The sequence below is a fragment of the Bubalus kerabau genome, chromosome 15 (genome assembly GCF_029407905.1).
Source record: "Bubalus kerabau isolate K-KA32 ecotype Philippines breed swamp buffalo chromosome 15, PCC_UOA_SB_1v2, whole genome shotgun sequence".
In the NCBI taxonomy this organism is placed as follows: domain Eukaryota; kingdom Metazoa; phylum Chordata; class Mammalia; order Artiodactyla; family Bovidae; genus Bubalus; species Bubalus kerabau.
In genome coordinates, this window is record NC_073638.1 from 26,473,489 (window position 1) to 26,493,897 (window position 20,409).

General features: G+C 45.0%; 1 long non-coding RNA gene across 1 annotated transcript; it reads left to right on the forward strand.

The window, feature by feature from the left end:
* The first annotated feature begins 3,910 nt into the window (after positions 1 to 3,910).
* LOC129628031 (uncharacterized) lies at positions 3,911 to 20,323 on the forward strand. The gene is made up of 3 exons (XR_008702697.1): positions 3,911 to 4,080; positions 8,596 to 8,777; positions 20,152 to 20,323. It is a non-coding gene; the product is annotated as an uncharacterized LOC129628031 (long non-coding RNA).
* The last annotated feature ends 86 nt before the right edge of the window (positions 20,324 to 20,409 follow it).

Here is a 20,409-nt window from a genome sequence, read left to right on the forward strand (position 1 = left end):
TCTCCCCTTGCCCCACATCCCGAGGTGAAATCTACACAACCTTTACCCAAACATCAGGAACAGCTGTCTCCGGCAGAAGGAGGTTGACTCCAGGTGGGCACTCAGCGGCAAGGGCAGGTGAGATAACGAGCAACAATAAAATTCTTTTCAAGGAGGTGGGAGTCTGTTGGAGAGGTGGGGGGGTTGGCATATGCCAGACCCTACTTGGCTTGTAACGTTTGCTCTTCTGTGCAGCCTGTTTCTCAGTGGGGGATCGGATTTACTTCCCTCTCTTCCCTTCTCCTGATTTCATTTGTCCCTTCATCGACTGTGCATCACACCATGCTTCATCACACCATGCTTCATGCTGTAGAAGAATCAGAGATGATGTAGTTATACCGCCCCCCGCCCCGCCACCCTGCCACCCAGGACCTGGTCACACTCACCTTGAGGAGCAAGGCATGCTCAAAATCACTGTACTGTGAAAAGATAAAAGGGAAATCAGATGTAAACTAGAAGAGACTAAGTGTTTGAGGGTGCAGGGAGAGGGGAAGTTGACTTCCCTTGTCTTCAAGGAGGATTAAGGAGCATTTGTGGGCCAGGAAGGACAGATGAGACTGGAACTGTTACAGTGTATGGGGCTGTGGGGGAATCTAGCAAATTATGGGCAGAGAGAAAGAAGAGAAGAAAGACATAGATGAAGAAACTAGGGCAGTGGGATTAAAGAAGTCAAAGAACCTCCTGGACAGAAGATACAGGAAGAAGAGTAATAAGAATGCCATTTTTGCCCTGTTGATGTAGAGTCAGAGCAAAAATGGCATTGAACTCCGAGTTTACGAGGTTGAACATATTTTGGCCATTCACTGAGGTTCAGTTCAGTCGCTCAGTCATGTCTGACTCTTTGCGACCCTATGAACCACAGCATGTCAGGCCTCCCTGTCCATCACCAACTCCCAGAGTCCACCCAAACCCATGTCCATCGAGTCAGTGATGCCATCCAACCATCTCATCCTCTGTCGTCCCCTTCTCCTCCTGCCCTCAATCCCTCCCAGCATCAGGGTCTTTTCAAATGAGTCAACTCTTCGCATCAGGTGGCCAAAGTACTGGAGTTTCAGCTTCAACATCAGTCCTTCCAGTGAACACCCAGGACGGATCTCCTTTAGGATGGACTGGTTAGATCTCCTTGCAGTCATTGAAGACTTATTAGCAGGTTACTGATGTCAAAACTAATCTTTAGGAAGAATAATCTGGCAAGAGTTGTAAGGAAGTTTGGAAAAGTGGAAGATAGGCAATGTAGATGAATGTTGATATGAGACAGTGTGAAGGATGGGACTCCTGGTGAGAAAGCAATGAGGGAACACTGTTGAGAAGCAGGTCTGATTAGAATCAAGAGGATGAGGTTCTGATGACTGCTAAGTAAAAGGGAGAGGAAGAATTGAAAGCTTCTCCACAGTTTTGTACTTGATGCTTGGCTGAGCTTACTTGGGAGAGGTCTGCCTCTGATCACAGTACATTTGGGATATGTACTATAATGGAGAGATCCACATGGCCTCAATCACCTTGCACATTGCCTGCATCTCCCCTCAAGGGCCCCCTGGTCTTCTCTCTACTTTGTGCCACACAGCCATCTCCAAACCCTAGGAGTCTCCTTGGCTTGCTCATAGGAGTAACCTGAGAATGAGGTGAAAAGGATCCCCTGGACAATTGCCAACCAGTGGGGAAGGGAATCAATGCTCCACCTTCGGTCCTTTGGGAGCACAGTGTGGAGAGCACTCTGACCACTTCTCAGGGGGTCCCAAAGGGATGGAGGCTGCATTGCTCAGAGCACTGATCCTGAGCATACTCCCTTCTCTGGATGCTCCTCCATCCCTGCCTCCCCTGACCTTGCTACCTTGCTCCAGCCTCCTGGACCACCTCCCACATAAACTCCCTGCTACCATTCCTTGTCACAAGCTTTGCTTTTGGGATGATCCAAAACAGGCATATCATGGGTAAAGTGAGTGTTGGACATTCAGGTGGACCCTTCCTAAGAAAAGTGTAAATGTGAACCAAGAACTCTAATGAGGCTGAGGTTTGAGATCTAGACTCAGGAATCATCTGCAGGGCCAAAGTGCTTGAAATTAGAAAAGTGAATGGAATCATTCAAGAAGAAAATGTGGAGGGGAAAAGAAAAAGGGAAGATACCAGTCCTTGGGGAATTCTCCATCTGGCACATGGGAGGAGGACAAGCAGCAGCCCTTGTGGATGGGGAATAGTAAGGAGAGGTCCAGGAGGTGTTTGTAGCAAGACTGAAGGGGTCACGTGTTCACCAGAGGTCTGAGTTCACACAGAGGCCCCAGGAAAAGATGGAATTTCTGAAATTCCTGAAGACCCCCAGAGAGTGGTTTTGGTGATGACGGTGAAAGTTGTTTTTGTAAGGGATAAGTATGTAAGAAAGTGGAAGCCCGGAGCTTAGATTCCAAGCTCTTACACCTGGTACCCAGAAAGACTTTAAAATACACCAGCATCTCAAAATAGACCTACTGAATTATAATCTGCATGGATGCGGGTCTTCTCTCTCAGTTAGATTGTAGGGAAAATGAGGAACTGTGATCGTTTGAAACCCCGGTGCAGCGAGGCAGGGAGAAAAAAATGTCCTTTCAAGCAGAAGAGATGTATACCAAGTAGAGGGAATTAAGCCAGTGGAAAGGAAGATATTAAAGATGCAAAAGAAAAGGAATAATATATGGAGAAGGGCTCAGAGAAGGAGAAGGGATCAAGAACTCAAGTGGGGTCAAGAGAGTTTAGTTTTTACAAAGAGGATTCATTCATTCGATCATTCAACAGGCCTGGATTAGGTTCCTTCTGTGTGCCAGGTTTTACTCCAGGGCACTAGGCATAAAGGGAAGGGCCAGGCATAGCTACTCCCTCTAGAATAGAAGAAGATGGAAAGAAATAATCCCTAGAGACTTGTTAGGTTCTGGAATAGAAACATTTACAGTGAAAAGGAAAGAAATGCTCCTTTAAGGGAAAGAAAGAATATGGTGGTTGAGTGGCTGGCATAGCAATGGGCATGTGGTAGGCCTTCTAGAAAGCTCAGTTTCCTTTCTTCTGAGACAAATGGCATTGTAGATGAAGAAAGGTTTTACCCTGCCGAGAGAACCCAGTAAAGCTTCCTAGAGAAATTATTATTCAAATGAACTTAGGGACTTGCCTGGTGGTCCAATGGTTAAGAGTTCACCATGCAATGCAGAGAATGCAGGTTTAATCCCTGGTGGGGGAATTAAGATCCCACATGCCACAGGGCAACTAGGCTCTCATGCCACAAGGAAGAAGTGAAAGCCGCTCAGTCGTGTCCTACTGTTTGCGACCCCATGGACTATACAGTCCATGGAATTCTCCAGGCCAGAATACTAGAATACTGGAGTGGGTAGTCATTCCCTTCTCCAGGGGATCTTCCCAACCCAGGGATGGAACCCAGGTCTTCTGCATTGCAGGCAAATTCTTTACCAGCTGAGCCACCAGAGAAGACCTCAGGCCACAGTGAAGAAGTTCAGCTGGAAAAAAGTATAAACAAACAAAAAACCCCTCAGATCTGAGAGAAAGAAATGGGAAGTGTGTGAAGACAGAGGAATAATCAGAGTCAAAAGCAGGGCAGTTGAGGGAAAAGTCAGAGGGTTCTGATGTTCCAATAAACAGAAAGCAAATTTGTCTCTTGAGGGTAGGTGTTGTGGGTTGAATTGCGTCTCCCCAAAATCCACAGTAGAAGTCTTAAACCCAGTATTTGTGAATGTGACTATTTGACAGCAGGCCTTTAAAGAGGTAATTAAGATAAAATGAGGGCAGGTGGGTGGGCCCTAATCTGGTGTCCTTATAAGAGGTGGAGATTAAATCACAGACTCACACTGGAAGAAGACGGCCATGTGCAAGCCAAGGAGACGCCTCTGAAGAAACACCCTGCAAACACCTTGATCTTGGACCTTTTGTGTCCATAACTGTGAAGAAATAAATTTCTGTCGTTTAAAACTCTGTTGTTGTTGTTTAGTTGCTGAGTGGTGTCCGAGTCTATGTGACCCCAGGGACTGTAGCCTGCCAGACTCCTCTGTCCATGAAATTCTCCAGGTAAGAATACTGGAGCGGCCAGGTTCGATGCATGAGACAGGGTGCTCGGGCCTGGTGCACTGGGATGACCCTGAGGGATGGGACGGGAAGGGAGGTGGGAGGGGGGTGCAGGATGGGGGACACATGTAGACCCGTGGCTGATTCATGTCAATGTATGGCAAAAACCACTACAATATTGTAATTAGAATAAAAAAAAATACTCCAATTAAAATAAAAAAAAAATACTGGACTGGGCTGCCATTTCCCTCCTGACCCAGGGATCCAACCCACGTCTCCTGCTCTGGCAGGTGGGTTCTTTACCACTGAACTACCAGAGAAGCTTAAGCCTCCTACTCAGTGAAAATGGTTACCGCAGCCCTTACACATTAAGGGTGAGGGGATAGTACAGGTTTGGGAGGATGCAAATGTTTCGGAAGAGTCACAGTGGGGAAGTCAATAAAAGCTGGATGAATGGGTTCCTGAAGAGAAGACGGTCCAGCTAACTAACGATGAATGCATGGCTGTCTTCCATGCATTTGGTAGGACAGCCTGTAACACTTGGCTGTGTTTGGGTTCTGGCACCAGGGGGCTGATGGGTTAGGAGTGTGGAGACTTCTAAAGTGGCTGTGAGCTCATAAAGTGGCTGGCCTGGGGCACAGGGTCAAGGGAAGCAAATGTGGCTAGAGTGGACAAATGGATGGAAGGCTAGGGAAGATTCTGGAATGGGAGAAAAATTGGTCAATTAAAGGGGAGAGAGTGGGAGGTAGGAAGGATAGAGCTTTCTGTTCACAGAGGGCAGTGGGCTTGGAGGTGTGCTCAGGGTTTAAAAACAGCGGACAGACTTGTTGCATCATATGAGGACTGAGTAGGCCTGAACAGTGGCCAAGCATTATATAGATGTTAGGGAAAGATGTTTTCTAATTCCCAGGGGTCCATGTTTTAACAGCAATGTTTTTCTAAAAAAATGCCAAGTCCTGGCTTGCAGATCCTCCTTGTCGACCCTAGGAACATAGCTCCTTTATAACAATGGACACGTGACACCTTGGACCCTTAATGTCTTCCTTAAATTATTATGCTCTGATGGCGCTAAAACCTATGTCTTTTAATTCCTCATTTGGGACCTTCTATAACCTGCTCACATTAGCAGGGGCATGATGGTAAGGGTACAGGCGGGACACTGTTTAAAAGTCAGTGTCCCAACATCTCTCCAGAATGAAACCTGTGGGTTAGCAAGACACCATGACCAGCTGAAAGCAGGTGAGTGCATGAACCAATGGTAGGTTTCCCTCTTAGACTCTCACATTCTCCAATCCTGGGACTAAGGTCACAAAATCATCTGCAAGTGCTTGGAATGGAATGGAAGGAAACAGGAATGAAATATCTTGGAATGTCTTTATCCCTGCCTGCTTTCTGCCCATCTCTGCTTAGATTACTTTTTAAACTATTCTTAAATCCAGACTTTCAGTTGAGGCAGGTGAAAAATTTGGGAGATGGATCATGGTGAGAGTTGCACAACAATGTGAATGTACTTAGTGCCTCTGAACTGTACTCTTAGATATGGTTAAAAATGTTTATATTATGTGACTTATACCACAGTTAAAAAAAAGATACTGGAAAACTTCATTACCCTTGCAAAATAAGCCAATCATGCTCTCCACCTAGGAGAGGGCCTACACCAAGTAGGTGCTCATTAAATGTTTGCTGCGTTATTGAATGCTCAACAAGTCTTCCTTCCGAGACAGTCTTTCATCCTTCTCTCCTGCTACTCCTGTATTCCTTATCGTGTGGTTAGCCGTGGGTTTCTGTGTTCCCCAGCCGCACTTCTCAGCCTAGGTGTCAAAACACACTGGCTTGTTTTATCTGCCAGGAGGTGCACTGCAAGTAATTTGTTAGCGATAATAAAGCATCAAGTCAGGGAAGGTTTTATTTGTGAAATAGAGAAGATTTAAAAGAGCGCTTATCATAATGTCCTTTTACTGGCCTTTCAGTTTGCTTCCTTAGTGGGAAAGCAAGGAGTCAGAGGTGGATTACAGAGAACTCTGTGCAACCCCAGGGACTGTAGCCCACCAGGCTCCTCTGCCCACGGGAATTTTTCTGGCAAGAATACTGGCGTGGGTTGCCATTTCCTCCTCGAAGGGATCTTCCCAACCCAGGGACCGAGGGCACCGTATATAACCCCTGTGAAGGCAGTGGGTATGTTTTGAATAGGTAACTTTCATCCAAGCACCCTAATTTGTGGGGGAAACAAGTATGAGATTCACAGTTAGAACATTCATTCACTGTGGAATAGTTGGCCAGATCTTCAGCTTTCTCCTCCCCAGACTTCATATTCACAGATTTGTCTAGTGACTGGACACTCAGACACTCCTGAAGAGCATTTTAATTGGCTGCGTGGGCCTCCGAGGACCTGCCCCCATTAACATGAGAGTGATTCCGGAAAGTTGCCCAAACATTGCAAATGCAGCCGTGTCCTAACAACACAGTGCTGGGACCTCTGAACCGTGTCTCTCTCCATAGCCTCGGCTATTTCAAAGAGATCATTAACAAGGTGGAATTGGGTGCCCCCAGGGTCACCGCACAATATACATTGTTACTGTCTTTTAATGGACTTTTCCCAGACACGGTGATTCTTAAACTGCAGTGTCGGCAGCTGCTAAAACCAGGCTGAGCCCTGCCGTCTGCAAGGAGAGCCGGCCTGCCAGTCCTGCCAGAGACGATCTGAGCTTGGGCAGATGGATCGGGCTGGGAGAGGGGAAGGAGGGGAAGTGGGCTTCAGGGGAGGGGGGCGGGGCACGAGTCAAGAAGCGAGGCAGCCCTTGGAGGTCCTTGTTATTGATTTAGCGTGAGGACTTAAAGTGGCAGGTAAGCAGGTGGCTGGGGGCTGGCGGGCGGGGAAGACAGGTGTAGGCAATCGTGGGCAGTGATTAGCCGGGGTGCTGCAGATGTGGCCGGGGGTGTCAGCTGGTGGTGATTAGCGTGGGCGCTTCTGAGGGGCGTGGCATCAGATGGTGGTTTCGGAGTCCAGATGTGAGAGGCCGATGGGCCCCCTTCCCCGCTTCCAACCCCTTGCTGGTCTTTCCCCTCTCCTGAGCAGGCGCATTCACCTCCACCCTCTCCTACCGTCCCCTCCACGTGCCTCCTTCCGCACATTCCTCTCCCAGTGAAGGGCATGGATTCGCAGATTGCGCTCCCCCCATTCTTCAGTCTCTTAGCCAATTTCTGAGATGATCACACAGACCGAGCACCTTCAGACACCAGGCAAGACAAAACCTGCAGGATCCGTAAGTGTGATCCTGCTCATTCATGTGAGAAAGGTACCTGGTTCCAGAGGGTGTTTATAGCATTCTGTCAACTTTTCTTGCCCTCCCTTTTAAAACCTGCCTAAAATTTTTATAAATAAAGATTTGTATTGGAGTCAAATACACACAGAGAGTAGACATACTAGTGTTAACTCTCCCACCCAGATGAAGTATTAGAAAATTCACAGCACTCCAGAAGCTTTCCTTAGTCCCCATTCTAGTCATTAATACCCTGCTTCCTCTCCAAAAGGGACCTCCTGACTGTAATCACTATAGATTCATTGCGATTGTTTTGGAATTTTGTGTAACTAGGCTCACACACAAGGCTTTATGTTTTATTTGTTCAATAACATGTTAGTACGCAGTTTGTTATTTTTCATTGTCGTATACTATTCCACTGCATGAGTAATTCACAATAATCGGTTTCACTGATAATAGACATTTGGGTTAGTTCCATATTTTGATTACTGTGGAGAATGCTATTCTAATTATTTTAGCAGGGATTGTGCTGTATAATGTGTGCATTTCTATATATTTGGGAATGGAATTATTAGAATTACAGGGTGGCTATGTTCAGTTAGAGTCAAAACAGTTTAGTAGAAATGGTTTTGTAAAACAACTATGTCATGCCACAGCTCTGAGGTCACGAGACTAGCCTGCCCACACCACAGAGGCTGGGAGCTCTTGGTAAATTAGCCACAGTCACGGCTGCCTGTCCTGCACGTTCTGTTGGACTACTTTCCTGGTCACTCATGTCAGCTTTTGGTGCCCTACATCCAGCCTCTCTATGTCTTGGTTCTTATGAGCTCTGTTTCCCGGTAACCGTTTCAGATCTTCCTTGCTTTAGTGATCCCTTTGGATATGCTTCTGTAACTTACTGACCAGTTCTTCTTCCCAGTTAAACTCTTGACTGCATTTCCACCCCCATCCCCTGGAGCTCTGCCTTGGGCTTCCCAGAACTCATCCAGGCCAGCCCCAGCTTCTGGCCTGTGTATTAGAGAAGGTAAGGTGATCAGAGGTAGAGTTTGTCATCCTGAGAAGAGAAGCAAGTGGACTGTAAGACAGGTAAATCAATGAGATTGGCATTTTCCATTATTAATGGGCCTGATTTGTCTTGGGTTAGTGGCTATTTACAAAACTTCAGGAGGCCCAGTCCTTTGAGCTTCACCGAATCCTAACTACACTTGCCTGATATGGTATGTGTGTCTGTGTGTCTCTCTGTGTGTCTGTCTCCCAGAATCTGTTATTTCCATGTCTGCAGCGGAGTGTTCTGCACCCAGAGGTGGATGCGATGAAGCCCTGTCACATGGCTGGTGGTGTGTGGTGAGTCAGCTGGGCTCCTCGCTAGATTGCAGGGAACAGGAACCACGGTACTTGGCAACTTGGGCTGTGTCCACATGATTGGAAACAATCTGTAAAGTGAGTCAGATCCGTTGAGAAAACAATTAAGTCAGTGGGAAAAGAAAATCAGTGAAACTGGTGATTTGGCAAGGTGGAAAAGAAAGCAGCCCGTTATTTGGCTACATGTTTCGCTCTCCAGCTGGTCATTGTGGCACTGAAGCTGGGCTTGCCCACACGGAGGCTTTCAGCAATTCCATCCACGCACTGTCTACACAGCTTTAAGACTCTGCAGCAAGACACTCAATAGAATCAAATCATCAACTCTCCCCCTCACTAGTCAGTGTGTGCTCTGTGTGAGCCCCATAGGAAATGATGGTAGACAGGAGAGACAGGACTTTGGGGGGACCAGACCACTTCTGTTAATTTCCAAGTCTGGGGAGCATCTTGGATACTATCTGCTGTCCAGAGGTGGGAGGCAGAGACAGCTGTCAGAAAGAGTTCAAAGCTGTGAAATCCAGAGGTAATCCTCCAAAATCATGTTGACCCTAAGTTTTGTTTTCATCTGAGACTGTTGAGTGACCCCAAATAAACAAACTGATTCTAGCCTTTTGGAGATCATGAACCCAACTCCCAGATTTTAAAGATGAGACAAGGGAGGCCAGGAAGGTAGGAGGACACGCCCAGAATTATATGGGTAGAAAGCGTGTTTTTATTTGCCTAAATTCTACTGTGCTCTGCTGTCTCCAGTGGGTGCTGGTGAACTGGGACAGCTGGATACAATGGAGGAATTTGTGATGGGGATATTCAGAAGGAACGGGCTGTGAAGGAGAATTCTCTACTGAGAACTGGGGAGCTCTCCTCTCCATTTCTGGGCACCTTCCCTGTGTCCCAGGCGCTCATGACCTGCCACAGTTCTCATCAATCTCCAAAGAACAGCAGTGTCCCCAAGCAGGGGGACGTGGGCGATGTGGCTTTGGCTGGAGCATATTTATGATCTGAAGTGTGCTCTAATTGTGCAGACATTCCCATAAATGTTATTTTCTTAAGTTGAGCTACAGTAAATCTGTCATCTCCATAAGTAACGCCACAGTGAACCTGTAGGTAAGCTCAGAACACTGCCGTGAGCCATGCTGGGCTATTAGCTTCCTTGCTCGACGTTGTTATCTGTACAGTCACAGCCTCTCAGGGGCACCACTCAGGCGCCAGGTTTATGGAATTTGGTTCCCCACAGGTGTGCTTAGCTCCCAAACACAACAGGAATTGTTACAAAAGATGGAGGCAGGAAGACTAGAGGACCCTAGAAGTGGACTCCTTCTAACCTCTTTAGAAACAGCTTGGGGCCAGTATGTTGAGAGCTGGAACGGGGAATGAAGAGTCTTGGCTTCTGTTCTGACTCTTACAAACTGTTCGGCCTAAGGAAAATCACTTAGTGTGTTTGGCCTCACTCTTGCCGTCTTTAAAATGGTGGCATGCATGCATGGCCACCTGCGTGCCCCTCCAGGTAAACATGGCAGTCTGCAGGTTGGGATGTTGAGCCCTTAGGATGAAAGCCATGACTATTAAGTATATTCTACCAATTGGTCTGATATCTTATGGCCATTTTGCAAGGTGCAGCACCACCTGCTGAGGGGCCATAATCTACCATCTCCTTTTTCTGGGAAAAGTGAGAAAAGAAGGTTTAATGATAGCTCTCACTCAAGAGAAACGGCAAACAAATTGATATCTACATGCATTGTTGATGAACCTGGACAACTCACTATCTATTTGTGATGTAGAAGCCAGACTATTGTAAACACAGCACTTCTTAATATATTAGGAAGTTTCCAGCACTGACAATATTTAGTAACAGTAAGATTCATCCCTAGTCATTGCACCCCAAAACTGATCATGGACTACCATGTTGGGGGCAGAACTGAGTGTTCAAAGGAAGCTGTCCCTGAAGAGACAAAATTGGGAGTATTTGCTTCAGTATATAGGGTTGAACTCGCTGTTATGCGCTATAGAAAACATTTCATAGTTCCTAGGAAACAAGGCAAACTTTTTTAAGATTTGATTCCATATTCAGCACAGTCTCTCTCCACAGCTTTTGCAGAGCGTCACTGTAAAGTTTTCTCCCATTTTTAAAAATTAACTTGAGAAGAAAATGAACTGAGTTTGGAAAAGGCTGTCAGGGGGTTGTAAGTGAGGGTTTACAGACCCAGGAAAAACGTGCTTGAAGAAAAAGCCCCTCAAACTGGGGTCAGCAGACATTAAATTACAGACATGTCCATGGTTTGTCCAGATTGGTTAGAGCATGTTTCTCTGCAGCAATAAAAAACTAGAGACATTAACAAGCAATGATGTTAGATGGAATTAAGTAGCATTCAAATGATGAGGGAAAATTAAGGAGCTAACCTTCCACCACCAGGGCAGTTCACCCAGTCAGTAAAAATAACAATCCTGTCTTTCCTGCCATCCCTGCCATCAATGGGAGGAAGTAATTCAGATGGTCCAGTGTCCAATGGCGCCATATGCCCTTGTGCAGCTGTCCTTTCAGGACCCTCCTGTTGGTTTTGGGTGACTAACTGGCCAGCTCGGTGCAATATATCTTGAGCCTGCCTCTTGCCTCTCTTGGTGGTTCCTGACGTGCCCTGAGGCAGGCACTGCCATATATCATCGCCTTTCTGCAAGCGTGCCACCCAGACACCGCCCATAGGATTGTAAACAGAAGGATTCACAAACTGGTGGCAGACGCTGAAAGCAGTGCAGTTCGCGACCCTAAGCACGACGCCAGGATTCTAAATGGGCTGTTGCAACAACAAAGCTGCCTGAAGATTCTAAAATACAGTTGTGTCAACTGGGCATTTGTAAGGTGGCATAACCTGTAACCGACAAGCACACCTGTGGCGATTTTTTGCTGGGCACAGCATCCTTACGCTCTACTGGGCCTCCTGTCATGTGGCCATCATTTATTTGCATCCACAGGCATGGGGCAGGGATTCTGCAGAAGGAACTCCAGAGTGGTGTCTGATTCCCATGAGGCTTTGCAGCCAGCTTTAATGAAGTGATTTCCAATATTCAGTTTCTGAGAATTCTGACCATGGTATGTAGACCATGGCACACCTTAACAACAATAATATCATCTCACAGTTTCATCAGCATTCAACAGTTTAGAAATTTAATCCCTGTGAGATGGGTGGTCTCTTCTCCATTCTATTGACAGCTCAGTGTAGTGGAAAGAGCTCTGAAGCCAGACAGACTTAAGTTCAAATCCTGGCCATGACCCCCTTACCTCCACTAGCTCTCCAACTGCAATTTACTTCATTTCTCCCGGTTTCTTTTTTCTTGCCTATAAGATGAAGAATCATCTCTCTGACTTATAAGATGAGGTGTGTGGTAAGAATTAAATAACATATTTAAAGACGCATAGAAGCACTGGATAATCATTAGTTTCTATCCACTTACAGATGAAGAAAATGAGGCTTGAGAGGTTCAGGGAATTGCTCAAAGTAACAGCCAGTAAATGGCAGAACTGAGACTTCATTTATTTTACAAACATTATTGAACACCTACTATATGCCAGTGCCCCAGGCAGAGGAAAGTGGATAAGACATAATTCTGGCTCTTGAACTGTTCACGGTAGAGTGCCAGAGTCTGAAATGCAAATAATCAATTACAATTTAGTGTGATCTGAGAGGCAATGTGTATTGAGGGAATGTCCTGAAGTTATGGGTGCACCCAGGTATCTACACAGGAAATGATTCTGAAGAAGAGCACTCTACAGGGGAAGTGGCTATGGGGTTCAACCTGAAATAGGACTTCAGGAGGTGGATCTGAAGCATGGTGGGGGCAGGCTGGACATGCAAGAACAGGCAAGAGGGGAGAGGGAGGTTCTCGGGAGGTAAAAGAACTGGAGGGGCTCACAAGGAATGCTGAAAAGCATGGATCTTTGTCTAGTCAACACTCCAGTGAAGCCACAGGCTGATTTTACATAAAGAACTGGTGTGGTCAGATTTGCATTTTTGAAACCAGGGCAGCAGTGTGGAAGATTGACTGGAGGAGAGAGAATGGAGCAGTAGTTCAATGAGAGATAATGAGGCTGTGAACTAAGAAAGTGGCAGAGCAGACAATTTGGAGAGATGTAGAGGAGGGGCAATTGATTAGATGTCGAGGCGGGAGAGGAAGAGAGGAGTCAAGAAGGGCTCCCAGGTCATTATCCTGGATGACTGGGTGAATGGGAGTGTCCCTACTGACACAGGGGGAGGAGAGTGAATTTGAAGGGACAATAGTGGGTTCATTTGGATACGTTGGTTCTGAGAGACATGTGGACAGTGTCTAGGAGGAGATGTACAGTGGAGAGTTCAAAACATGAGTCGGGAACCTGGGAGGTGACTGAGGGTGCGATGCATGAATCAGCGGTTACATCGGCTTTTATTTGATGGTCAAATCTGAACTTACACTAAGATGACAGAACAGGAAGAAAAAAAAGGGTCATGAAGAACTCTAGAAAATACCAAAATGTAAGTGCTAGAGTGAGGACTGTCAGAAAGACGGAGGTACCAGGAGAACGCGAGATTTAAAGGGCCAAGGGAGACAAGTGCTTTGTGATGCTAAAAATAGGGGAAGGAACCATATTCTACCAAGAGTCAGAGAAGAGAGAGACAAAAACTCATATCGTATTTGGCAATAGAGGGTCATTGTGGCAATTTAGTTTTAGGTAAGGTTGTTAAAAAAGAAATATTCAACTTTTTTCTTTTTTTTAAAAAAACTGTAACTCAGAGTAAGAAGAATATCTTATACTGTAACCTGGGACAAAAGTTTCATGAACAATACTCACTTTCTGATTTTTCATTCTTTTATCGATCTTATCCATCCCATCCCATTCCATTCTGAATGCTGCTTTATTGTTGTTAGGTCACTAAGTTGTGTCTGATTCTTTACAACCCCATGGACTGCAGCATACCAGGCTCCCCTGTCCTTCACCATCTCCCAGAGTTTGCTCAGATTCATGTCCATTTAGTCAGTGATGCTATCTAACCAAGTTGTCCTCTGCCACCCCCTTTCCCTGCCCTTAGTCTTCCTCAGAATCAGGGTCTTTTCCAAGGAGTCAGCTCTTAGTATCAGGTGCCCAAAGTATTGGGGCTTTAGCTTCAGCATCAGTTCTTCCAGTGAATATTAGGGTTGATTTCCTTTAGGATTGACTGGTTTGGTCTCCTTGCAGTTCAATGGGCTGTTTGGTTCACACTAAATTTATTTGCTGACTAAGTAATGGTTTGCAAGCTGTGGTTTGAAAAAGTGTTGGTTTGGAATTCCCTGGCAGTCCAGTGGTAGGACTCCATGCTTTCACTACCAGAACCACAATGGATCCCTGGTTGGGGAACTAAGATCTTGAAAAAGCACTGGTTTATGTAAATACAATTTTCCCACAGGAAAATCATGTGAAATGTGAGATAGAGGAAGGAACACTGGATTTTGAGTGAAGACACCTAATTCATGGCATGACTCAGTGACTTACTGGCTGTAGGACCTTCAGTTCAGTTCAGTTCAGTCGCTCAGTCGTGTCCGACCCTTTGCGACCCCATGAATCGCAGCACGCCAGGCTTCCCTGTCTATCACCAACTCCTGGAGTTCACTCAGACTCACGTCCATCGAGTCAGTGATGCCATCCAGCCATCTCATCCTCTGTCGTCCCCTTCTCCTCCTGCCCCCAGTCCCTCCCAGCATCAGAGTCTTTTCTGATGAGTCAACTCTTCGCATGAGGTGGCCAAAGTACTAGAGTTTCAGCTTTAGCATCATTCCTTCCAAAGAAATCCCAGGGCTGATCTCCTTCAGAATGGACTGGTTGGATCTCCTTGCAGTCCAAGGGACTCGCATGCCCATTAACCTCTTCCCATCTCTTTTTATTATCTGTAAAATTCAAACAATACATCGGCAGCAAAGGGATCTTCTGGGGATCAAACCAGATAAAATGTGTGAATGCAAAAACAGTATGTCTAGAATAGTCCTGGTCAATCTAGGACTTATTTTGGTCCCAAGCAAAGAAAGAGCAGAATGGCGCCTTCTGTGTCCCACTTGGTTTGGGCTCTCTTATCTGAATCCTGGAGCCAGAACATACCAAGAACCAAAATGGAACAAAAATCTGATCACATAGAATTGATGTTGTCACCACAACACTTATAAAACACTCTTGTTCCAATACTATTATAGCCATCTTGGTTTTCTGATTCATACCCAGAGTCCTCTCTTATAAGGACTTTCAATAAAGTCTGTTGGGAAAAGAGCCAAACCAGGCAGGTTTTCTCACCATAGTGTGAAATGACAGCAGACAGGCTGCAGGAAAACATAGAAAATGGGATCCTTCAATACAGGCAGTAATCCACATGAACTTCAGTAGGGCTGGTAGTATCACTGTATTAAGGCATAATATAATCATTGCTTTTTATGATTCATTTGACCAACTGCTACACTTGATTACCTAATATATGTACCAACTTAGGTACAAGGAAGACAAAGATGACCAAAGTATGGTTCCTGACCTCAAAAAGTGTACAAACAAATGGATTAGCAGACATACAAATAGATAATTTTCAATTAAGTGGTACATCTAACAGAGATTTGGATCTGGGCATGACAAGATATGAACAAACTAGGTGAGAAAAGAAAAGCAGCCAGCCTGATATGGAGTCCTTAACGGTCATCTATGGACGGAGGTTTGGAACATTGTACAGGAGGCAGTGATCAAAACCATCCCCAAGAAAAATAAATGCAAAAAGGCAAAATAGTTGTCTGAGGAGGCCTTACAAATAGCTGCCATTTCCTTCTCTAATGCATGAAAGCGAAAAGTGAAAGTGAAGTCACTTAGTCGTGTCCGACTCTTAGCAACCCCATGGACTGCAGCCTAACAGGCTCCTCCGTCCATGGGATTTTCCAAGCAAGAGTACTGGAGTGGGGTGCCATTGCCTTCTCCAGAAAAGAAGAGAAGCGAAAGGCAAAGGAGAAAAGGAAAGATATACCCATTTGAATGCAGAGTTCCAAAGAATAGCAAGGAGAGATAAGAAAGCCTTCCTCAGTGATCAATGCTAAGAAATGGAGGGAAAAAAATAGAATGGGAAAGACTAGAGATCTCTTCAAGAAAATTAGAGATACCAAGGGAACATTTGATGCAAAGATGGGCACAATAAAGGACAGAAATGGTATGGACCTAACAGAAGCAGAAGATATTAAGAAGAGGTGGCAAGGATACACAGAAGAACTATACAAAAAAGATCTTAATGACCCAGATAACCATGATGGTGTGATCACTCACTTAGAGCCAGACATCCTGGAATATGAAGTCAAGTGGGCCTTAGGGAGCATCACTACAAACAAAGCTAGTGGAGGTGATGAGATTCCAGTTGAGCTAGTTCATCCTAAAAGATGATGCTATGAAAGTGCTGCACTCAATATGCCAGCCAATTTGGAAAACTCAGCAGTGGCCACAGGACTGAAAAGTGTCAGTTTTCATTCCAATCCCAAAGAAAGGCAATGCCAAAGAATGCTCAAACTACCGCACAGTTGCACTGATCACACGCTAGTAAAGTAATGCTCAAAATTCTCCAAGCTAGGCTTCAGCAATACGTGAACCATGAACTTTCATATGTTCAGGCTGGATTTAGAAAAGGCAGAGGAACCAGAGATCAAATTGCCAACATCCGCTGGATCATCGAAAAAGCAAGAGAGTTCCAGAAAAACATCTACTTCTGTTTTGTTGACTACGCCAAAGTCTTTGACCATGTGGATCACCACAAACTGTGGAAAATTCTGAAAGACATGGGAATACCAGACCACCTGACCTGCCTCTTGAGAAATCTGTATGCAGGTCAAGAAGAAACCTGGACATGGAACAGCAGGCTGGCTCCAAATCTGGAAAGGAGTACATCAAGGCTGTATATTGTCACCCTGCTTATTTAACTTATATGCAGAGTACATCATGAGAAATGCTGGACTGGATGAAGCACAAGTTGGAATCAAGATTCCCGGGAGAAATGTCAATAACCTCAGATATGCAGATGACACCACCCTTATGGCAGAAAGTGAAGAAGAACTAAAGAGCCTCTTGATGGAAGTGAAAGAGGAGAGTGAAAAAGTTGGCTTAAAACTCAACATTCAGAAAACTAAGATCATGATATCTGGTCCCATCACTTCATGCAAAATAGATGGGGAAACAATGGAAACAGTGACAGACTTTATTTCTTTGGGCTCAAAAATCACTGCAGATGGTGACTGCAGCCATGAAATTAAAAGATGCTTGCTCCTTGGAAGAAAAGTTATGACCAACCTAGACAGCATATTAAAAAGCAGAGACATTACTTTGCCAAAAAAGGTCCGTCTATTCAAAGTTATGGTTTTTCCAGTAGTCGTGTATGGATGTGAGAGTTGGACTATAAAGAAAGCTGAGCACTGGAGAATTGATGCTTTTGAACTGTGGTGTTGGAGAAGATGCTTGAGAATCCCTTGGACTGCAAGGAGATCCAACCAGGCCATCCAAAAGGAAATCAGTCCTGACTATTCATTGGAAGGACTGATGCTGAAGCTGAAACTCCAATACTTTTGGCCACCTGATGTGAAGAACTGACTCATCTGAAAAGACCCTGATGCTGGGAAAGATTGAAGGCAGGAGGAGAAGCAGACAACAGAGGATGAGATGGTTGGATGGCATCACCAACTCATGAGTTTGAGTAAGCCTCAGGAGTTGGTGATGGACAGTTAAGCCTGGCATGCTTCAGTCCATGGGGCTGCAATGAGTTGGACATGACTGAGCGACTGAACTGACATGAAAGGTCATCTTGACCAAGATGAGTCTTGAAGTAAGAGACTTCATTTCCCTTTTGGGAAATGAAGAACGAAATGGAAAATGAGAATGAACTTTTCTGAAAGGCAGAAGTCTGAGAAAGGCATGAAAGTGTGAAAACTTTTATGTGTGCACAATATTTCTAGAGCATAAAAAAGGGCAAGTACAACCCAGACAATAGAGGCAAGTATGGTCCACATCCTTGTGCTAACCTTATAGAGGTTAGGGTGCTTAGAGTACATTGCATTTGGTCTGGAAGCCTCTGATGAGGACTGATTGTTCTGACAGCTATATGGAGGGGATGATAAGAGTAGGACACTCAGGGATAATTGCAATAATACAGGACAGACATGTAAAAGCACCTGAACAAGAGAAGCAGTGTTAGAAATGGAAAAGGAGAGTTTAATTTGAGAAATATTTTGGATACTGTATTTATATGTGGGGGTTGAGCTTAAGTAATAAATGTTCTACTTCAGAAACAAAAAAGTGAATAAAACTGCTCTATCCTGCCCAATAATATTGTCATCCTCGGGTTCAGTGTCTAGTATGGAAAAATTAAGATATATCTACAGACACTGTAATGTGAAGTAGGAGATGCTAAGTGTTGAAAGAGAGGCACAGATACCTAGCTACAGGAATCAGAGGGAAGAGACAAAAGTTCCACCTGGGTGATGCAAGGAAGACTTCATGGAAGAAGTGGCATTCAAGATAGGCTTTGAAAATGGATAAGATTTTGCCACAAATTGGTAAGAGGAAAGGGCATTTCTAGTTGAAAGAGCATCCTGAGCAGTGACTTAGGTGGGAGAGGGTCTAGGCTAAAAACACAGGCTCTGGAGTCACACAGGCTTGGGCTCAAACCTCAGTTCTGTCACATTTTAATCAAATAATTAAGGGCAATCTATTTTGTTTCTTTGAGCCTCTGCTCCTTGTTTGTAAAATAGTTTATTTCTTTACCTTCCAGAGTTGTGAGATTTAATGAGATAACATATTTAGTTGGACTCAATACAAGTGATCAATACAGTTAGCTGTTATCCTATTAGTAAGACAAAGTAACAGGGAGTGAGACTTGAGGCAGGATTTGCCATGTAAAGGAAATGCATATGGTGCAGAACAAAATGGAGAGAATGAAGGTAGGGCAGAGTCTGGGTGGAATTGTGGACGGTCTTGAGTGATAGATTTAGGGCATTTGAACTTTTCTGAGATGGCAATGTTTTTCTTGTTGCTCAGTCTCTAAGTTGTGTCTGACTCTTTTCAACCCCATGGATTGCAGCACAACAGACTTTCCTGTCCTTCACGATCTCCCAGAGTTTTCTCAGATTCACGTCCACTGAGCGGGTGATGCTGTCTAACCATCTTATCCTCTGCTGCCCCTTCTCCTTGTGCCTTCAATCTTTCCCAGAATTAGAGTCTTTTCAAATGTGTTGGCTCTTCACATCATGTGGCCAGAGTATTGGAGTATCAGCATCAGTCCTTCCAATGAATATTGAGGGTTGATTTTCTTTAGGATTGACTGGTTTGATCTCCTTGCAGTCCAAGGGACTCTCAAGAGTCTTCTCCAGCACCACAGTTCTGGGTTTAGGCAATAGGGAGCCACAGAAAATGTATGAATAGGGTGAGGAGTTGAGCTGTGTTAATTGAGATTAACAGTACTCTTGCCTGGAAAATCCCATGGACGGAGGAGCCTGGTAGGCTGCAGTCCATGAGGTCGCTAGGAGTCGGACACGATTGAGCAACTTCACTTTCACTTTTCACTTTCAAGCATTGGAGAAGGAAATGGCAACCCACTCCAGTGTTCTTGTCTGGAGAATCCCGGGGACGGGTGAGCCTGGTGGGCTGCCATCTGGGGTCGCACAGTCGGACACGACTGAAGTGACTTAGCAGCATACTGAAGATGGTTTGGAGAAATGAGAAACTGATAGCATGAAGATTGTTTATGAAATTATTACAAGAGTTCAAAAGAGAGGTAATGAAAGCCTGAATCTGTATAGCATTAGTAAGCATGAATAAATGATCTTGAACATGAGAGAAGTTGCTAAGGGGAAATCAGGAGAACTCTCAAAGCTACCCAAGTTTCCAACTGTGGTACCTGAAATGAGCACCCATAAGTATTAATATAATAACAAATACTAAGAAGATGCTGATGCTGAAGCTCCAATACTTTGGCCACCTGGTGCAAAGAGCCAACTCATTGAAAGAGACCCTGATCCTGGGAAAGACTGAAGGCAAAAGGAGAAGGGGTGGCAGAGGATGAGATGGTTAGATAGCATCACCAACGCAATGGATTTTTTGAGGAAACTCCAGGAGATAGTGAAGGACCGCAGCCTGGTGTGCTGCAGTGCACGGGGTCACAAAGAGTCAGACACAACTTAACAACAACAAATTAAGACAATAAGAGGAGAAGTATCCCAGGAGTTATAGGAGTCAGAAAATAAAGCAAAATGGTGGCTTCAGTTCCGGAGATTGTATATGACCCCAATATCTACTCTATTCTCTGTTGTGCAGTTAGAGACTTCATTTCCCATCCAACCTTGCAACTGGGTATTGCCATGTGATTAAGTTTTGACTGATGAGTTCTGAACAGAGTGATGTGTATCTCTTCCAGATCATTCCCTCTTAAAAATACGCTTGCCTTCCATTCTTTAGTCCTGTTCCTGAAGGTCTGTATAGAAACACAGTCACGAGGAGCCAGCTTCCGCTATGCAGGCGAGGGCACCACCAAAACATTACGTCAAAACAACACGAGGCCCCACCAGAACTGCTTCTCTCCTCCCAGACCCCTACCAGCTCAGACTTGCACATAAGTGAGAAATAAACCTTCCACATTGTTTAGACTACTGTTACAGTTCCGGTTAAAACCACTGAGACCGTCTCCTAACTGTAGAGAGATCATGAGCTAGAGGA